This window comes from Polypterus senegalus, chromosome 8 (genome assembly GCF_016835505.1).
Source record: "Polypterus senegalus isolate Bchr_013 chromosome 8, ASM1683550v1, whole genome shotgun sequence".
In the NCBI taxonomy this organism is placed as follows: domain Eukaryota; kingdom Metazoa; phylum Chordata; class Cladistia; order Polypteriformes; family Polypteridae; genus Polypterus; species Polypterus senegalus.
The window spans coordinates 64920535-64940727 of record NC_053161.1 but is presented as its reverse complement, the minus strand read 5'-3'; the positions used below and the strand labels follow the sequence as shown (position 1 = coordinate 64940727).

The window sequence follows — 20193 nt, the reverse complement described above, 5'->3', positions numbered from 1 at the left end:
CTCCACGTTAAATGCATCCGTCACTCCCACTGCAGACCTCACCACGGTCACACTTCCCTGGCACATATCCTGTACAACTCTTACATAGTTCTCTGCTACTCCTGACTTCCTCATACAATACCACAGCTCCTCTCGAGGCACCTTGTCATATGCTTTCTCCAGGTCCACAAAGACACTGTGCAACTCCTTCTGGCCTTCTCTATACTTCTCCATCAACATCCTCAGAGCAAACATCACATCTGTGGTGCTCTTTCTTGGCATGAAACCATACCGCTGCTCACTAATCAACACCTCACTTCTTAACCTAGCTACCACTACTCTTTCCCATAACTTCATGCTGTGGCTCATCAATTTTATCCCCTTGAAGTTACTACAGTCCTGCGCACCCCCCTTATTCTTAAATATTGGTACCAGTACACTTCCTCTCCACTCCTCAGGCATCCTCTCCACTTCCAAGATTCCATTAAACAATCTGGTTAAAAACTCCACTGCCATCTCTCCTAAACACCTCCATGCTTGCACAGGTATGTCATCTGGACCAATGGCTTTTCCATTCTTCATTCTCTTCATAGCTGTCCTTACTTTCTCCTTGGCAATCCATTGCACTTCCTGATTCACTATCTGCATATCATCCAAACTCTTCTCTCTCTCATCTTCTTCATTCATCAGCCTCTCAAAGTACTCTTTCCATCTGCTCAACACACTCTCCTCGCTTGTGAGTATGTCTCCATCTTTATCCTTTATTACCCTAACCTGCTGCACATCTTTCCCAGCTAGGTCCCTCCGTCTAGCCAATCGGTACAGGTCCTTTTCTCCCTCCTTAGTGTCCAACCTCTCATATAACTCTTCATACACCTTTTCTTTAGCCTTCGCCACCTCTCTCTTCACCTTGCACCTTATGTTCTTGTAATCTTGTCTACTTTCTGCATCTCTCTAACTATCCCACTTCTTCTTTGCCATCATCTTCCTCTGTATAATCTCCTGTATCGGTGCTAATGCAATTATAAAGGTTTCCCTTATAACCGATTAGCATTTAAAAATGACTAATTAAGGATGAACTGGGAGAGCTCACCATTGGGACAGTGAAGGAATGGCTACTGAAAAAGGGAGTTAGAGTTGGTCTGCATTAGTCTACATCTGCAAAGGAAAAAAAATTTATAGGTTATTTTCACTCTAAGGAGTAAATGAGGTTAAAGATACAATGTTTCTGCTATACAGCCTTCATCTAATATGCAACTGAAAACGAAAAGATAGGTAACAAACATGTATAGGAGAGGGATCAAGGCCAGGGCCTTGTAGATTACAACCTGCCTGAAGAAGGGGCCTCAGTTGCCTCGCAAGCCTAGTATTGTAATTGCTTCAGTTAGCTAATAAAAAGTTTCATTTGCTTGACTACACTTTGATGCCCTGTGAAAGAACAGAAACAGAAAGATCAGTGTGGTTATGACAATGGAATATGAAATGTTCTCCAACAGGCATTGTAAGGTCTTTGATTTTTAATGGCTAGAACATGCTCCCTGAAATGGTCTGCTAGTTGTCTCCCTGTTTCACCTGAATACAGCTGATGGTTGGACACTTCCTACAATTAACTGATTAAAAAATATTTTCAGACTGGTAAGAGACCCATTGTTAAATTCTGAATTTACCAGAGGGTCCAGATACAAGGATATTGCTAATGATATATTTGAAAGTAACACAATGGTCTCTGTTACAGCTCAAAGTGTCTGGTAAGGAATGTGGCTCTCCTCTGTGAAGTGAGCTGCGGATGAGAATTTTGAGTAGGGTAGGTGGTTGATTCAAGGAGATCAAGGGAGGGTTAGGAAAAAAGGCTGCTGTGGAAGGAAATTTTATTTTATGACCTATGGGAGAGATAGTGTTAGAGTGGAAAGGAAAGGCCAGCCAGATGTGGGTTTTATTATTGGGTTCCTCTTAGAGTAGATGTTACAAGGTCTACTTGAGAACCCTGCCCTTAATATGAGAAAGGTATTCTCCATCAATGAACAAAATCTTAATTCTGTATGCTTCATTACAGAAGTCAATCTCTTCACTGCAGAGACAGCAGAATCTAAGGAACTAGGAAAGAGGTGGAGAGTTGCCAGAGATAGAAGGAGCTGTAGAGAAGGTAATTGTGTGAGTTGGCTGGCTCGTAATAGACAGAGGTTTTAAGTCCTAGAAAGCTTCTAAAAAGACTGATAACTAAAAATAGTTGAGATGTATTGAAAAGGTTAACCTTAAACCTGAGAGATAGATGGGAACTGGTAAAATCATTAATGAATTCTTGTAGTTGGCTTCAGAAGCAAGAGGTAGCACCACCACCACCAACAACATTTATTTCTATAACATTTTTTCATATAAATGGTATAGCTCAAATTGTTTTACAAGATGTCAGCAAAAAAATAAAACTAGATAAGAATAATAGTACATAAATAGTATGTACACTTACATAAAATAGATATACAATTAAGACAAACAGAGTCCTTTCTTTATGTCTCTAAATTAAATCTGTAGGGATTCCAGGCCAAAAGATCACCCAGCCCCAACTGGGAATTCTGCCTAATATACTGTAAATGTTCTTTATTATTTTTTTTAAGACTTAGTCTTAGAGGATTCAGTGCAGTGGGTCTCGTGGAAGCTTGGGGTATCTGGTTTCATTCAACCATCTCAGGTGGCTGCACAGGACAGGTGGTGGTGTCACAGAATGCCATCACAGACGAACCACAAAAGAAACCAGAGAAAAGATTTAGAAAGATTGCAGGTTCATTGAAGAGCATGATAATTCCATACATATCTACTTTAAGGGCAGAACTAAAATGCAGCTACAAAAAAGCCATCTTAAAAAAGTTAATTTTTAGGAGTTTTTTTTTAAAATGATTTATAGTGTTCGCCTAGTGTATCTCTATTGGTAAAGTATTTCAAATTATGGTACATAGCTGCCTCACCACTTCTTTTGTGATTGGCTCTTGGAATAATAAGCAGGTTGCTGTTAGAAGATGTAAGGTTACAACTTGGAATGTAAAGGGACAGGTACTCCAAGATATAGGAAAGAGCAAGATTATTTAGAGCTTTATATACCATCCATTAGTACTTTATAGTATTTTAAAGCCAATTCTAAAAGACACAGGTACCCAATGGAACAATTGTAAAACTGCTCAGATGTGTTCAGATTTTCTTTTTCTGACTAAGATGCTTGCTGTCGCATTCTGGACTAACTATAGCCGATTGATGTCTTTCTTAGATAGACCATTTAGGAGTTAATTACAGTAGTCTACTCGACTAAAAACAAAATTGTGAATAATTTCTCAGTATCTTGCAATGTTAAATGATGTGCAACTTTTGCAATATTCCTTGAATGGAAATTTTCATAGTAATAAAAATTAATATGTGATTTGATGTTTACGTTAGAGTCCATGACCTAACCACTTTCCACCTTCTACCTTGACTTTTAATGGTGAGGGATCACGTTTATTTCTAATACCCTAATGACTATGATTTCAGTTTTTTCCTTATGTAGCTTGAGGAAATGACTATTCATCCATTTAGAAATACAAGAGAAACATTGGGTAAGAGAGCCCAGAGTCAGGGTCATCGAGTGCTATAGATAAATAAAGCTGTGCACCACCTAGATTGCTGTGATAGTTAACCTTGTGTTTTGAGATAATCTATCCTAATAAGAGCACATAGATTGAAAATAACATAACAGCAGACCTAGAAGTCCTAATATCATGGATCTCTGAACTTTAATGACCACAACTCATTTAAGACACTGCTTAAGCGGCCCACTCACTGACTAAGATGATTTATTAGAATACTGTGTTCTAAGTTTTCAAATGCTGTGTTCAGGTCTAGCAGAACAAGAACAGATACATGGCCTCTGTCAGCATTAACCCGTAAGTCATTTACTACTTAAAACAGTGCAGCTTCAATACTTTGATTTATTCTAAATCCTGACTGAAGCATATCAAGAACAGAATATTTATTTAAATAGTTGCTGAATTGCTGAAAAACTACTTTCTCTAGAATTTTCCTTGAAAAGGGCAGGTTAGATGTAAATCCAGAATACTCTGAAGAAAACAAATGTAGACACATGCAAACTCCACACTGACATAAGAACAGGATTTAAACCCTGGGTGCCACATCCACAATGCAGAAGTGCTAACAACTGTATCATCCATTTAACATACTGTATAGTCTTGAGAAAATGGAACACTTTTTTCCACTAAATGCAAATAAAAAATACTGTTCCCTTCATTGATCACAGATATACTGTGTGCAAAATGTAACACAGAAATTAGATAAGCCCATTGTGAAACATTGTTAACACTCCCTAACTCCCTATTGTTTTTCTTATTAAATGCAACTCTTCTACCATGTGTGTACTATCAGCTAACTTCTTCTAGCTCCCATTTTAATTATTAGTTGCTATGAACTGCAATGCTTTTGAGGAACTTGTGCATTTATGATCAGTTCTTCTGCTCTGTGCTTCTCTTTCTTCACTGCTGATGTATTATTCTCCATCACTATGTAAATTAAGCTTGATATAGCAATATAATTTACTGGTCAAAGCACTTTGCTGATGTACAGATGAAAATCATTGTCAAATTTGTGTGTTTTCATAATATAAATTAACTAGATTACAAGTAAACAAACATTCAGTAAATAAAAATACAAATACACATTTCTTGTGTAAACAAATGTGTTAAAAAATCTGCAGTTGAAAAGTGCATTAATATATAATTGACATATAACAATGACATTTTCTTTCTCTGTTAATTGTATAAATATTCAAAGATATTTTTTATTACATTGGAACATATTGTTCAACAACAGATTATCAATTTGAAGTGTCTGGTAACATATAGAAATGTGAAAATTTTTCAGTAGTGAATATTTTTGACAACTATTACAAACCAGTTGAAACATCTAGAAAATAAATATAAATTTTACTATAAAGCATGTGTAAACCTAATCCACTAACCCAATTTGTTTTATAGCTACTATGTAGTAAAATGGATTATTCTTCTAATGAAGGATGTTATTAATACTGACAGTTTTGTTTGAAGGATACCTGGTTTTTCATGTATCACTTGGATAATTCCAATGCAAATTTCAGTTTGTTTATCAGGATAACCTTCATAATATTGACATAAATGTTTTATAATGTATTAAGCCTTTAGTTAGTCAGATTGCATGTAGAGGGAGACATCAACCACTATCTGGGCAGAAATCTACTGACACAAACAGCAAATTCAAATTGAGCAATAAGTAAAGCAAACAAAACATTCAAGCTTTAAATAGTATGGCAGTTTCACAGAGAATGCTAATAAAACTCAACATACTGCTCAGCAAGAAATTAATATTAATGAGCATATATATTAATCAGTTTTAGACTAAATGGTGAAGAGAGAGGTGACGAAGGCTAAAGAAAAGGCGTATGATGAGTTGTAAGAAAGGTTGGACACTAAGGAGGGAGAAAAGGACCTATACCAATTGGCTAGACAGAGGGACCGAACTGGGAAAGATGTGCAACAGGTTAGGGTGATAAAAGATAAAGATGGAAACATACTTACAAGATAGGAGAGTGTGTTAAGCAGATGGAAAGAGTACTTTGAGAGGCTGATGAATGAAGAGAACGAGAGAGAGAAGAGGTTGGATGACGTAGAGATAATGAATCAGGAAGTGCAATGGATTACCAAGGAGGAAGTAAGGACAGCTATGGATAGAATGAAGAATGGAAAAGCCGTTGTTCCAGATGACATACCTGTGGAAGCAAGAAGGTGTTTAGGAGAGATGGCAGTGGAGTTTTTAACCAGATTGTTTAATGGAATCTTAGAAAGTGAGAGGATGCCTGAGGAGTGGAGAAGAAGTGTACTGGTGTCGATATTTAAGAATACGGGGGATGTGCAGGACTGTAGTAATTGCAGCAGGATAAAATTGATGAGCAACAGCATGAAATTATGGGAAAGAGTAGTAGAAGCTAGGTTAAGAAGTGAGGTGATGATTAGTGAGCAGCAGTATGGTTTCATGCCAAGAAAGAGCACCACAGATGTGATGTTTGCTCTGAGGATGTTGATGGAGATGTATAGAGAAGGCCAGAAGGATTTCATTTATGTCTTTGTGGACATGGAGAAAGCATATGACAGGGTGCCTCAAGAGGAGTTGTGGTATTGTATGAGGAATTCGGGAGTGGCAGAGAAGTATGTAAGAGTTGTACAGGATATGTACGAGGGAAGTTTGACTGTGGTGAGGTCTGCGGTGGGAGTGATGGATGCATTCAAGGTGGAGGTGAGATTACATCAGGGATCGGCTCTGAGCCCTTTCTTATTTGCAATTGCGATGGACAGGTTGACAGACGAGATTAGACAGGAGTCCCTGTGGACTATGATGTTTGATGACATTGTGATCTGTAGTGATAGTAGGGAGCAGGTAGAGGAGACCCTGGAGAGGTGTAGATATGCTCTAGAGAGGAGAGGAATGAAGGTCATTAGGAACAAGACAGAATACATGTGTGTATATGAGAGGGAGGTCAGTGGAATGGTGAGGATAATTAGAGTTGCCGAAGGTGGATGAGTTTAAATACTTGGGATCAACAGTACAGAGTAATGGGGATTGTGGAAGAGAAATGAAAAAGAGAGTGCAGGCAGGGTGGAATGGGTGGAGAAGAGTGTCAGAAGTAATTTGTGACAGACGGGTATCAGCAAGAGTGAAAGGGAAGGTCTACAGGATAGTAGTGAAACCAGCTATGTTACAGTATATGGGTTGGAGACGGTGGCACTGACCAGAAAGCAGGAGACAGAGTTGGAGGTGGCAGAGTTAAAGATGCTAAGATTTGCATTGAGTGTGACAAGGATGGATTGGATTAGAAATGAGTACATTAGAGGGTCAGCTCAAGTTGGATGGTTGGGAGACAAAGTCAGAGAAGCAAGATTGAGCTGGTTTGGACATGTGCAGAGGAGAGATGCTGAGTATATTGGGAGAAGGATGCTAAGGACAGAGCTGCCAGGCAAGAGAAAAAAAGGAAGGCCTAAGCAAAGGTTTATGGATGTGGTGAGAAAGGACATGCAGGTGATGGGTGTAACAGAGCAAGATGCAGAGGATAGAAAGATACGGAAGAAGATGATCCGCTGTGGCAACCCCTAATGGGAGCAGCTGAAAGAAGAAGAAGAAGACTAAATGGTTGTCAAAAGAACCAAGATGGAAAAAAAATAAAGTAGAAAGATATTCTGTAGTTTTAAAGGGTGTTAAAATGAAAAAAAAACATTTAATGACTAAAGAAATTTGGATAAGTAATATAATTTGGCAGTATAAGACATCCATTTCTCTTCATATCCTTTATTGGACCAATTGAACCTAATTCAAGATCACTGGGGCAGCAATTTATCCTGGTAACACTAAGTACAGACCATTGCATTAGTTATTAATGTTATTTACATTCCATCATACTTAAAAATTCTAAAAGAGATTCTTGTGCATAATATTGACTCCTATGTCTTGAACAAGAAATGTCAGAGGCCTGATTGTTAAGACACATTCGGAAGAAACATCTGCTATGAAAACTCCTCAGCTTAGTGAAGTTTAGTGAGGACCAGTAACTAAGGTGATTTTGACATGAAGCATAGCAAAAAAGACATGCATTGATTTAAGATACAAGAGCATACAAACAAGCAGCTCCGAATAAACAAACTAGTGTAAAAACACAAACAGCAGTCTACTGAGAAATGGAAAAGTCATCTGCTTTGATTAATCATCCTTCACCTTGCTTCAACAAAATGATGGGTACATAAAACGGTGTACAGCAAACGTCTTTGTGCTTGTATGCCTGTTTCCCACAGTAGAGAATTCTTGTAACAGTGTTATAGTGGATGATGCATTTTCCTGGCATATTTTAGACCTTTAGGTTTCCTTAGGGGGCAAAGTAAATTACAATAAATATAAAGCAACACTGAGTGATCTTGGTCATGTCATGCTGAAGTAATTCTATCCTGATACTAGTGGAATAGGGTGAAACTGTACTCATTGTGGCCAGGTGAAGGAATGACAGGCTACTGGAAGAAAATTGCCCTTGTCTTTAGGATGTAAATTACAAAAAGAAAACGTAGCTTCTAGTCATATGATCTCACATCTCAACAGAGCCTTAATGTTTCTGCTATCATCAAAACACTGAATGACCGAAGTACTGTTTTAACAGTTTGTATGCTTACTCATTTAATGTTTATTTCTTTATTAAATAAAGAAAGGATGTAAAGGGGGTTAAACAAAAACAGAGAACAAAAGTAAAAATAAATTGAAGCTAAATCCTATTATCTCCTAGCATTCTGAAAGTTGTCTAACAGGTGGGGTGGCTTACCCACTTACCCACTTACCTACCACACACTATTGCACAAATCAATCCCTTTGTCAATAGATCTCAACTTGAATCTTGCACTTAGTCATTGTGGGTTTTTTTCTTTGTTGCTCAATTTTCACATTCCCAAAGACTCTCTTATCAGATTTATTTGGTAATTCAAAGTTACCGACAGTAGCACTGGTATCTTGTTTAGGGCTGGCTCCTGCTTTGCAACTAATATTGACAGGATGTGATCCAACCTGAGAATCATAAAATATGTTCTTTGAGTTTGTGAATGTTATGTTACATTATCTTATGTTACATTACGTTATTTTGTTTGTTAAATAAGTGTCATCATGGAAAGATTTAGTCCAATTCATATAAAAACTATTGTGATATTTTGCTTTCTATTGACTTTAATCAGTATGAACTAAAGAAACTAACTTTCCCACTGACAAAAAAAATTCAAAAAAATGTTTACTGTATATACTCGCAGATTAGTTCTCCCGCGGATAAGTCGGGACTTGATTTTACCATATAATTTCTGATATTTTATAATGCCGGTCATATAAGTTGAATGCGGAAAGCTCACACTATTAGTCCAAGAGATTATTATATGCTAACGCCCACCTGAGAGAGTAACCACGGAGCACACTGCCTTTTTTTTATGTATTGTGCCTACATGACCACACCGTAATACCTGAACTATTCCGAAGTGACATTTGCACTGTTGTGTGTTTTTTGTATCTCACACCCTCATACACCTTTATCGTATGATGATGGAGCATTCGATCAGAAGAAAATATGAAGCTGGTTTTAAATTAAACATCGTTGAAGTAGAGCAAGAAATTGGTAACTGCGCTGCAACAAAATTAGATGCGTCTAAAAAACTGATATGAGATTTGAGGAGGCAAGAAGATGAAAAAAACAAAAAACTTGAGTGTCACATTTTTGACAGGTGTATAAGTTGGATTCTGATTTTATGTTCGATTTTTTAAGTTTCAAGACTCGACTTATACATGAGTATATACGGTAGCTCTCTCTATAATAGTATGTTATATTTTTTGGTTAGGTTCTTATACAAGTTAGATTTTTAACAGATCATTTTGAAAAATTACCTAATAATTGCATAATATTGTATTGTACTACTGCATTACCATCTCATAATTAAAATATTTCTTTTGAGAATTTCCTTTAGGAAAGGTAAAATGGGCCTCTAATGGCTAACACTTGAAAATAAGAAATAAAGGCTTGCTAAAGGTAATGCAGAGTAGTTGCCATTGGACTCTCTTTCAGCATCATTCACATAATCTGTAATGTATATCATATTTAAATGCTTTTGTATAACCAAAAAGTTTATGCTAAAAAAATAACTGAAAGATCAAAACATAAAATTAAACTAAGGTAGTAACATGTAAAATTTAATTATTCGACATAATAAAGAAAAAACAGTATAGTGGCACAGTGGTTAAAGACGCTGCCACAGGGCTCTGGGAGAATGTGTTCAAATCATACATTGTCTATCTCTGCGGTGTTTGCCTGTTGTCTCTGTGCTAGTATGAGTTTTCTGTGCAAATTAGGTCTGTGATAAATCGAAATTAGTTGGTATAAGTGGGTGTTCCATAAATTAGCATATGCTTGATTCTTCTTTAGATCTAATAGTGCCAAAGTAAGTTCTAGACAACCATGACCAAAAGTAAGAAAGTAAATTAATTATTAAAATGAAACACAATTGAAATATTTTCATTCTTTTCAACATTGTGTTCTTTAGGTTTGGTAGTGTAGACACTGGAGATGACTATGTTACTTTGTATTCTTGTTGTAACATGTCTGCTCAGTGATGTCAACACTGCTGACAAAAATAATAGTGCTACACCTCTTAAGTTAAATACATGATGCAAAATAGATGAAAGACCAGTCCCTTAGAAAATGCTGTATAAGTACCTTTGCAAATGTTCACTTCAAGTAGATGTTTGCTCTTGCCTTGGTAACTATGCCACACACAATCAAGAATGTCATTTCCTTGTTAGTTGTTGCATGTCAATTCAAAGCTGCCTGCGTAAGAGAGCCAGAGAGTTAGAGATAGACATAATGTTCATGGAAAAGGGTCACAACAAACTTTACATGTTGCTCATTCTGTAAATGATGAGCAGTCAGCAACAAACATGTCCAATAAGAATTGACAAACTACTCTTCACATTTATTTCCATTGTTAATGATTAGGTGTAGGGGTCAAGAGTCACATTATTTTTTAAGTTTCAATCCTCCCCAGGGAAAATTATTGTAATCATTTACAATCAGTTATTTAAAGCATCAACAAACGTTACCCTTCAAAATTAGACATAGTGATTTCTAAAATAAATTAGATGGCAGAATAAAACTTGAATGAACTAACTAAAGCAGATACCAAACTATTTGTTTAACCTGACTGGATTATAGCCTGTAATATCTCAGTCATTAGATAACCATAAGCCTGACAGACGGATTTAAACAACAAAAAAAAAAAAAACCCTAATGTAAGGGCCAAGAACATCAGGGTCAAGTTTCAATGGATTTGCATGTTTTAGACCTGCCTGAGCACAATGAGATCACTTTCAAAGTGATATAAATGTGTGTGTGTGTCTGTGTTTCAGGATAGGAGTCGATGAACGCAATAACTAAAAAACGAATCTCTCAATCCGATACAAACTTGGCATAGTTATTAACGTTGCATAATGATAGAAGGCTATTTATACTGAGCAAAATCATTGAAACAGAGTCATTACATTATAAGTACACTAATCATGACAATCTGCCTCTGGAGTCTTTTCAACCCAGTGATATGAGGCACATTTTAAATTCATTTTGAAATTTCTGCATAATGTACATTTATGTATTTTTATTTATTTATCAATTGATTGATTGATTGGCTGTATTATCTGTCCTATGCGTCTGTATACTTGTTTTTTATGCTTCTGCTGCTGTATGCATCTGAATTTCCCCTTGGGATTAATAACATTTATATATTCTAATCAAAATAATTCTTCTGGTAATTGTCAACAAATGTTTAGTCTGAGACTTTTCTCTTGGCACACCTGGAAGTGCACATGATGTGACCATATTCACCAATATGTCAAACAATTTCTAGACCCCTAAATATTATGAACACCTAGACATCCTATGTACATGCCAACTTTTTTATAAAATGAAATTACCCATGTCTTTTTTTCAATTACCAAGAAGAATTGTGGTTGTTTTATTTTTCTAAGTGACACTGCAGATATTATAATTTTGACAGGCTGTATGTTTTGTTGTTGATGAAGCAGGTAATACTAATCCTATCAAATTACCCTTAATGTATGCTTTATTTTTCCTATTAAAATTGTTTCCACTACTGTTTTTCAAAGCAATGCAAGCATCAATAAATAATTTATCAACGAAAGCAGCACAGAAAAAAGATTTACAGATGTAAAATATTAACCAACAATTACTAATTAGTTTTTGTTGCCTACACTGACAAACATTTTAATGTGTTAAAGCATCTTTTGGATGGAAACTTGGCTACTGTTATTAAGTCTGGTTTCATTATTAAAAAGACATTGTAATACTGTAACAGGATTGGCTCCAGCAGACCCCCGTGACCCTGTAGTAATATTTTGGTTAAAATGTAAGATTCTCAAAAGTGAGGATATGGACCATTTTTCTTGAAAAATCCAGGCCTTTCCTCAAAATCATTCCAGCTTACTAACCAGATGTAAAGAAAAGGCAATGTGGTACTATGAAGTCCATTCCTTTATAATCTTTTTCTAGCTTTGATACACATAGTTAGAATTTTCTCTTTAATATGTTATATTGCTGCAAACCAACATTGTTAGTGCCAACATGCAAAATAAAGTTGAATACTTCATCACTAATAGAATCCAATTTACTGTCAGTGTCTGAAACCAGTTTCCTATGAGGCATTGCTGTTGGGTTTACACAGTTGGAATGTTTGAATATTTCATTCTGTGGAATCACCAGTGATGAATGCTACATTTTTGTGAGCCTCAACATGCATGCTGTTGAGTACTAAGTGTCGGCTATGGATCCTAGTTGATGACACATTAAACTTTAGCTTCTCAGTCCCTTGTATCATTGTTACCCAATCATCCGGTAGTGTTGCTGATTTTGAGCAGTCACCAACTAGGATGGGACACAGAGAGACTGAAATCAAATCACATTTACTTATTTATGATCCAATATTTCAGTTTCTTGCTGTCCTTCAAAGTAAATTTCTTTCTCATCAACTTTAACTAAGATTTTTTTGAAGTAATGTTATCCTCCACCTTCTCATCTTCCTCCAGGATCTTTTGTCTTTTTCATCACTTTACTTTTTCTCACTTAGCAGAGAGCTTTTATGACAATATAGCTAAGTTGCTGTTAGCATACAGTTTGAAATTTTCAGGCCTTGCTGCTCCTTCAGTCTGTAAGTCTTCATTGTGTAATTTCTTGTTCTTGAACTCTGTATGCTCTGGATTAACAACTTTTCTAGCTCTAGTATCCAAAGTTAGTTTCATTCTGTGCAGTTATCCAATGGCTTGTTAGGGGTTGATCCATGATGTGGTCTCTCTTTTTTGATTAATTTTTTACCTCTTTTTTCATTCATTTGCTATAGGCTCCTCTCTGCAGAATGTCTGGGTCAGTTCTCCCACTATATATATCGTTTTTTTTAAATTTTTAAAATGATTTATTGTACTATCTATTTATTGTTCTATAATGCACTCTTTCTATTAACAGATCACAAAGATTGCAAAAATAGCACAGGCACATTAAATTGCACTTAACAAGTAGAAAATAAACTGAATATACAGGGTGGGCCATTTATATGGATACACCTTAATAAAATGGGAATGGTTGGTGATATTAACTTCCTGTTTGTGGCACATTAGTATATGTGAGGGGGGAAACTTTTCAAGATAGGTGTTGACCATGGTGGCCATTTGGAAGTCGGCCATTTTGGATCCAACTTTTGTTTTTTCAATAGGAAGAGGGTCATGTGACACATCAAACTTATTGGGAATTTCACAAGAAAAACAATGTTGTGCTTGGTTTTAACGCAACTTTATTCTTTCATGAGTTATTTACAAGTTTCTGACCACTTATAAAATGTGTTCAATGTGCTGCCCATTGTGTTGGATTGTCAATGCAACCCTCTTCTCCCACTCTTCACACACTGATAGCAACACCGCAGAAGAAATGCTAGCACAGGCTTCCAGTATCCGTAGTTTCAGGTGCTGCACATCTCGTATCTTCACAGCATAGACAATTGCCTTCAGATGACCCCAAAGATAAAAGTCTAAGGGGGTCAGATCGGGAGACCTTGGGGGCCATTCAACTGGTCCACGACGACCAATCCACTTTCCAGGAAACTGTTCATCTAGGAATGCTTGGACCTGACACCCATAATGTGGTGGTGCACCATCTTGCTGGAAAAACTCAGGGAACGTGCCAGCTTCAGTGCATAAAGAAGGAAACACATCATCATTTAGCAATTTCGCATATCCAGTGGCCTTGAGGTTTCCATTGATGAAGAATGGCCCCACTATCTTTGTACCCCATATACCACACCATACCATCAATTTTTTTTGTTTCAACAGTCTTGGAGGGATCTATCCAATGTGGGTCCAATGTGGGTTAGTGTCAGACCAATAGCGGTGGTTTTGTTTGTTAACTTCACCATTCACATAAAAGTTTGCCTCATCACTGAACAAAATCTTCTGCGTAAACTGAGGGTCCTGTTCCAATTTTTGTTTTGCCCATTCTGCAAATTCAGTGTGCAGATCTGGGTCATCCTCGTTGAGATGCTGCAGTAGCTGGAGTTTGTAAGGGTGCCATTTGTGAGTAGCTAATATCCGCCGAAGGGATGTTCGACTAATGCCACTCTCCAGTGACATGCGGCGAGTGCTACGCTGTGGGCTCTTGCTGAATGAAGCTAGGACAGCCACTGATGTTTCTTCATTAGTGACAGTTTTCATGCGTCCACATTTTGGCAAATCCAACACTGAACCAGTTTCACGAAACTTAGCAAGCAGTTTGCTAACTGTAGCATGGGAGATGGGTGGTCTCGTAGGGTGTCTTGCATTGAAATCTGCTGCAATGACCCGGTTACTGTGTTCACCAGACATCAACACAATTTCTATCCGCTCCTCACGTGTTAACCTCTGCGACATGTCAATGGCTGTAAACAAAGAGAAACTTGTAAATAACTCATGAAAGAATAAAGTTACGTTAAAACCAAGCACACCATTGTTTTTCTTGTGAAATTCCCAATAAGTTTGATGTGTCACATGACCCTCTTCCTATTGAAAAAACAAAAGTTGGATCCAAAAATGGCCGACTTCCAAATGGCCACCATGGTCAACACCCATCTTGAAAAGTTTCCCCCCTCACATATACTAATGTGCCACAAACAGGAAGTTAATATCACCAACCATTCCCATTTTATTAAGGTGTATCCATATAAATGGCCCACCCTGTACATTTAGAGTTAAATCTGTCTTAATCATACTGGATGTTCTGCAGACACCAACAAAGTTCACATACTCCAGATATTCTGAATAGGCTGCAGCAGAGTAGAGCTGATCAGATTTTACAACTGCGAGATGCTGGTAACTTCCCCGTCTATCAATTCCCACATCTGTTTAAAGCAAACTCAATGACAAATAATTTCAGAAACTCCCCTCAGAGTTTAGATGCACATTTCCTAATTATAAAATGAGCCTGTTTAATATTTTACACTAGCTATAAGAATGCTTCACTATGATTATTTGTTGTTTATTGTTTTTGTCTAATAGAACAATTGCCTACCTGTACACTTCTTTTACAGCTATTTTACCTCAGCCAATCATATTCCAGAGACAGCAGCAACCTTTTCACCCCCTTTCCAATGATTTAGTTTGCCTTTCTAGATCTGCTGATAAATGCATTGTCCATAGAGATCAGCACTCACATGTTACATTATTTTCTTTCTGACAGCAATACATTTAATAATTAAGTCTTGGAAGACACTTGGACAACTTTTCCAGCAGAATTTATATATTGTGTAAGTACAACAAAGCCCTAAACAGGACACACTATAGTACATTTTTAACAAAAAATATACTGTGAATTCACACAAGCATCTGATGTTTTATATCAGCCAACTGTCTTTTAATGTACTTGAGCCACAAATAATAGACATTTTAACTGTAGCACATATTGTTTTATAGAACCTGTATGTACATTTTTCATAATATCTCTTTCAATGGTTTACCAAGTTTATTGAAAATGTTTGCAACATTAAAAAATTCAAATTTCTCTAGTAAACTTAAAAATCTGTATGCATAAAATACTAGTAATAAGTTCCCAATTACATGGCATGTTGTACCATTCAGTAGCATACTGCATAATATAACAGTGTCACTGCACCCTAAAGAACACGCTGACTTTCACAACCAATAAAAACAACCCTTTGGTTTTGTTTTTGTAAATCAGTGACTACATTATTATGATATTCTGTTTTTGGTTTTAGGTTAACTTTATTACAGTGTTAACAGTACTCAAATGTCTTTGTTTTGGTCAGTATAATAATGCAGTGGTTAGACCTGCTGCCTCACAGATGCACTTTCCTTGGTTCAAATTCTCCACTCAGTCATACTTCATGTGAGTTTACATATACTTCCTATATGGATTTTGAACCATAATTTCCAAATATATATGTTAAGCTAATTGGCAAAGCTAAAATTGGACAAACAATTGGAAATCAGGCAGTTCAATTGTACACTTAAATAAGATTTGAAAAAGACAAATAATATAAAGGTTTTTCTAATAAGAAATTAGTTTCAAGAGAAACAGTAAAAGGTATCAATATAAAGGTTTTTCTAATAAGAAATTAGTTTCAAGAGAAACAGTAAAAGGTATCTGTGCCTTCCAGTCTCCCTCTCAGGCAATGCACTGATTAGATGGCATTCCTTCTCAGTGTTAGGTGTAGTTTGGGCAAAGGCGAGTGCATGAAGGTTTGGTTAGTACATTAAAGCTTGGACAGTTCTGGTGTCTCTTAGAAATGTTTCGCAGAACTGTGACAATATAATTTAATATATAGTAATTCAACAGTTATAAAATACACCAAGCATCTTCTGAAGCATAGATACAAACATATCAGGTGCCCCATTGTCCTGTTACTTTGAAGCATTTTTTAAAGTCTTATTCTGTAGCTGTGCAGAACTTCTCATGTTGCCTTGTCTGTTACTGTTGTTTGTACTCTGTTTTACAGTATTACACAATAGCTATCCTGGATTTGTACAGCTCCTCTTGACACTTCTTGTGTAAAACCTGTCAGGTATACCACTAAGAGCATGATGGTGTCTGCCAATGGTAAAATTCTTGTGAGTATATCCTTGATATTGTTCTTGTCAGTTTTTAAATTTGATATTGCTTTATAATCTTGTACTGTAAGTGATGGAGTATGTTATTAATGACATTAAATAATGTAAAAATTAATTGAATAAGGTGCTAAAACATAGGCTAATAGGATGTCAGTTATCAAAAAGCAACTTACAAGAGCAACATTTATTTCTATAGCGCATTTTCATGGTTATCGTGGTTATAATCTACAGCCAGAGCATTCGCTTCATATGAGCATAGCAGATGGCTGCACAGTTCCTTGATCAGAAAAGAAAGGCAGAGAACAGAAGAGGTTAGTAAAGATTGCAAATCCATGGAGCATATGACAATTCTGTGCATGCATAGTCTAAAAGGAGTACAAGAAGCATGTAGCTACAAAAAAGCCAAATTAAAATAATGGATTTTTTAGTAGTTATTAAAAATTATTCACTGTGTTATCCTTGCATATCTATATTGGTAAAAAAATATCCATGTGAATCATAAAGCATATATGAATATATGTTTTGTTATTTGAATAGTGCACAAAAAAAAGTTTTATGATAATACTTGACTATCTCTACAACCAGGCACTGAATTCATTTCTTCCTAATGACTGGGGGCAATTCCAGCACCTATCAGTCCTGGCTACGGTTTGGTTTATGTCAGATCATATAAATAAAAGAGATTTTTATGTCATCTACAAAAAGTTCTGAATGTCTAGGCACGGCGGCACGGTGGCACAGTGGGTATTGCGCTGCTGCCTCGCAGTTAGGAGACCCGGGTTCGCTTCCCGGGTTCTCCCCGTGTCTGCATGGGTTTCCTCTGGGTGCTCCGGTTTCCTCCCACAGTCCAAAGACATGCAGGTTAGGTGCATTGGCGATCCTAAATTGTCCCTAGTGTGTGCTTGGTGTGTGGGTGCGTGTGCGTGTCCTGTGGTAGGCTGGCGCCCTGCCCGGGATTTGTTCCCTGCCTTGCACCCTGTGTTGGCTGGGATTGGCTCCAGCAGACCCCCATGACCATGTAGTTAGGATGTAGCAGGTTGGATAATGGATGGATGGATGGATGTCTAGGCACATAAAGATCAATCACCAGTGACTGTAGTAGGTGCAACTAAGTGTTCATGTCAGACTAGTAATCATTTTAAAACATTCTGGCATGGCTTGACTACATTATTGTGAATATACAGTGCAAACAGATCTATAGGTTTGCTGAGTGTCGATCATCATAACCCAATGCCTGAACTCATGAGTCAGCCAACCATTTTCCAAACTTCCAGACTTAATAATAATAATAATAATTTGTTACATTTACAGTATATAGCACTTTTCTCACTACTCAAAGTGCTCTACACGCAGGAAGGACCCGGGAAGCAAACCCACAATCTCCTTACCGCAAAGTAAAAGCACTATCACTGTGTCACCTGCTGCTAGTCATGAAGAACTAAAGTGCAACTAATTATAAGTTGGATGCCACTCCCACACTGGGCATGCCCCATTTCCAGTTGAGCTCCAGTTCCTAGGGGTAATGAGTAAGTAGAGCTAACCAGTGTATCATCATGCCTCTCTCAGCCCATTTATATAATTTAAATAAATCTTGTTTTAATGATGCATACATTGTTTTTTTTTTTAATAAAGCTGTTTAGTTTTCTCACAAAGCATGTATTGAAAGTGAAGCAATTCTCAACATTTTGTTTACAACTCTTCCATTACCTTTTCGGTTGTTTGTTTCCAGCCTAAAGCACTACCCAGTTCTTTTTAATTCAAGCCTCAGGAATACCTTTAGGTTCTCTCTTAGCACATGATGCACTGCTTCACTGTCTAGCCCTGCATTATTCTAATCAAGGTTGTAGGGTGAGGTTTCCTGGAATACTGGTCAGACAAGCATGAATCAAAACACATGCAAATCAAATATAGGATTTCTTTTTTAAGAATTAGGTTACATACCAAGCCAACACTCACAATCAAATTTCAATAACATGCAGATTTATTTAGATAACCTAAAAAGGGCACATCTAACACAATAAAAGATCAATGCATACCCTCTTTAAGGTATGGTACTGTGCTTTTGTGCCCAGTAATAGACTGGCATCCAATCTAAAGTGGATTGTATTATTGCATCTATTGCTGCTTGGATACTGACTTGCAATCAGTCCCTTGATTAAGATAAATAACTAACTTTAAATTAGTTGCTAACAACATGCTGTGGCTAACTGAACTGAGTAGCTCTTATGTAATGTTCTCGATTCTTTAGGTCATTTGCTCTATATATATATATATATATATATATATACAGTATATATATAATGGTATCACTGGGCGGCACTGTATGTATATATGAAAATATTCATTTAACTAGGATTTTATAATTTGTATTTTGCAGAAAATATGAAGATGTGCCTAAACGTCATCTACCTACTACAACATTATGCATAATAATGTTTAATTATGTTTAATAATGTTTATTTTTTATTTGCTACAATAAAGATACGGGTGGTGCAGTGGTAACTCTGCTAAGGAGACCTGGGTTCGCTTCCTGGGTCCTCCCTGCATGGAGTTTGCATGTTCTCTGCATGGGTTTCCTCCGGGTGCTCCAGTTTCCACCCACAGTCCAAAGACATGCAGATTAGGTGTATTGGTGATCCTAAATTGTCCCTAGTGTGTGCTTTGTGTGTGTGTGCGCACCCTGCCTGGGGTTTGTTTCCTGCCTTGCACCCTGTGTTGACTGGGATTGGCTCCAGCAGACCCCCGTGACCATGTAGTTAGGATATATCGGGTTGGATAATGGATGGATTGATGGATGGTATCACTGACCACAAAGCAAAAGTAGTAGAATCTGCCTATATTAGGGTGTGCCCAGCTCAAAGGCATTAGGCAGAATAACTGGCATGAACAATTATTGAACAACCTTGGGAACATTGGGAAGGTTGCTGGTTCAAATCCCTTTAACTCCAGAAGTGACTCTACTCCGCTGGGCCCTTAACCTGCAATTACTTCATCCTTAATGTGACATTAATCTATATCCAGTCCTGCACGCAGGTCCTCTAACTTGCAGGGAAAACTTGGGGGTTGGTGACAGGCACTTCAGTCACTGTAAAAAAAAACTCTCACTGTTCCTGTGTGGTGCTGAGGTATCACTCACTGCACTCAGGTCACAGTACAGGTGGTTTGATGTGTGGTAGGTACGGCAACACACTATCAAAACATGCTCCCAACTTCTCTTTCCTTGGGAATATCTTATTTTTTATGGAAAAGGTCCATTCATCCTCCAAAGCAGAAATGAACTTTAAATGTGACATCAACCCATCAAAGCAAAAGATAAGTACTGCAATAAATGTAAATAGAATTGCAATCCATAATTTAAATAGTGGCATTAAAAGTAAATGCTTTGCATCAAAAAGAAGTATTAAATTTAGGAAAAAAAGGCAAATGTTATTTCCAGGCTGAAAAACTAAACAGAAGGTAAGAAGCACAACATTTTCGTCTGATGAGCCA

General features: G+C 37.0%; 1 protein-coding gene across 1 annotated transcript in view; it reads right to left on the bottom strand.

Moving 5' to 3' along the window:
- Positions 1-10302, bottom strand: part of LOC120533990 (cadherin-related family member 3-like) — an 88987-nt gene extending 78685 nt beyond the window's left edge. Inside the window, exon 1 of the mRNA XM_039761185.1 lies at positions 10268-10302. The gene's annotated coding sequence lies outside the window, so the exon portion shown is untranslated. The remainder of the gene's footprint in view (positions 1-10267) is intronic.
- Between the last annotated feature and the right edge of the window lie 9891 nt (positions 10303-20193).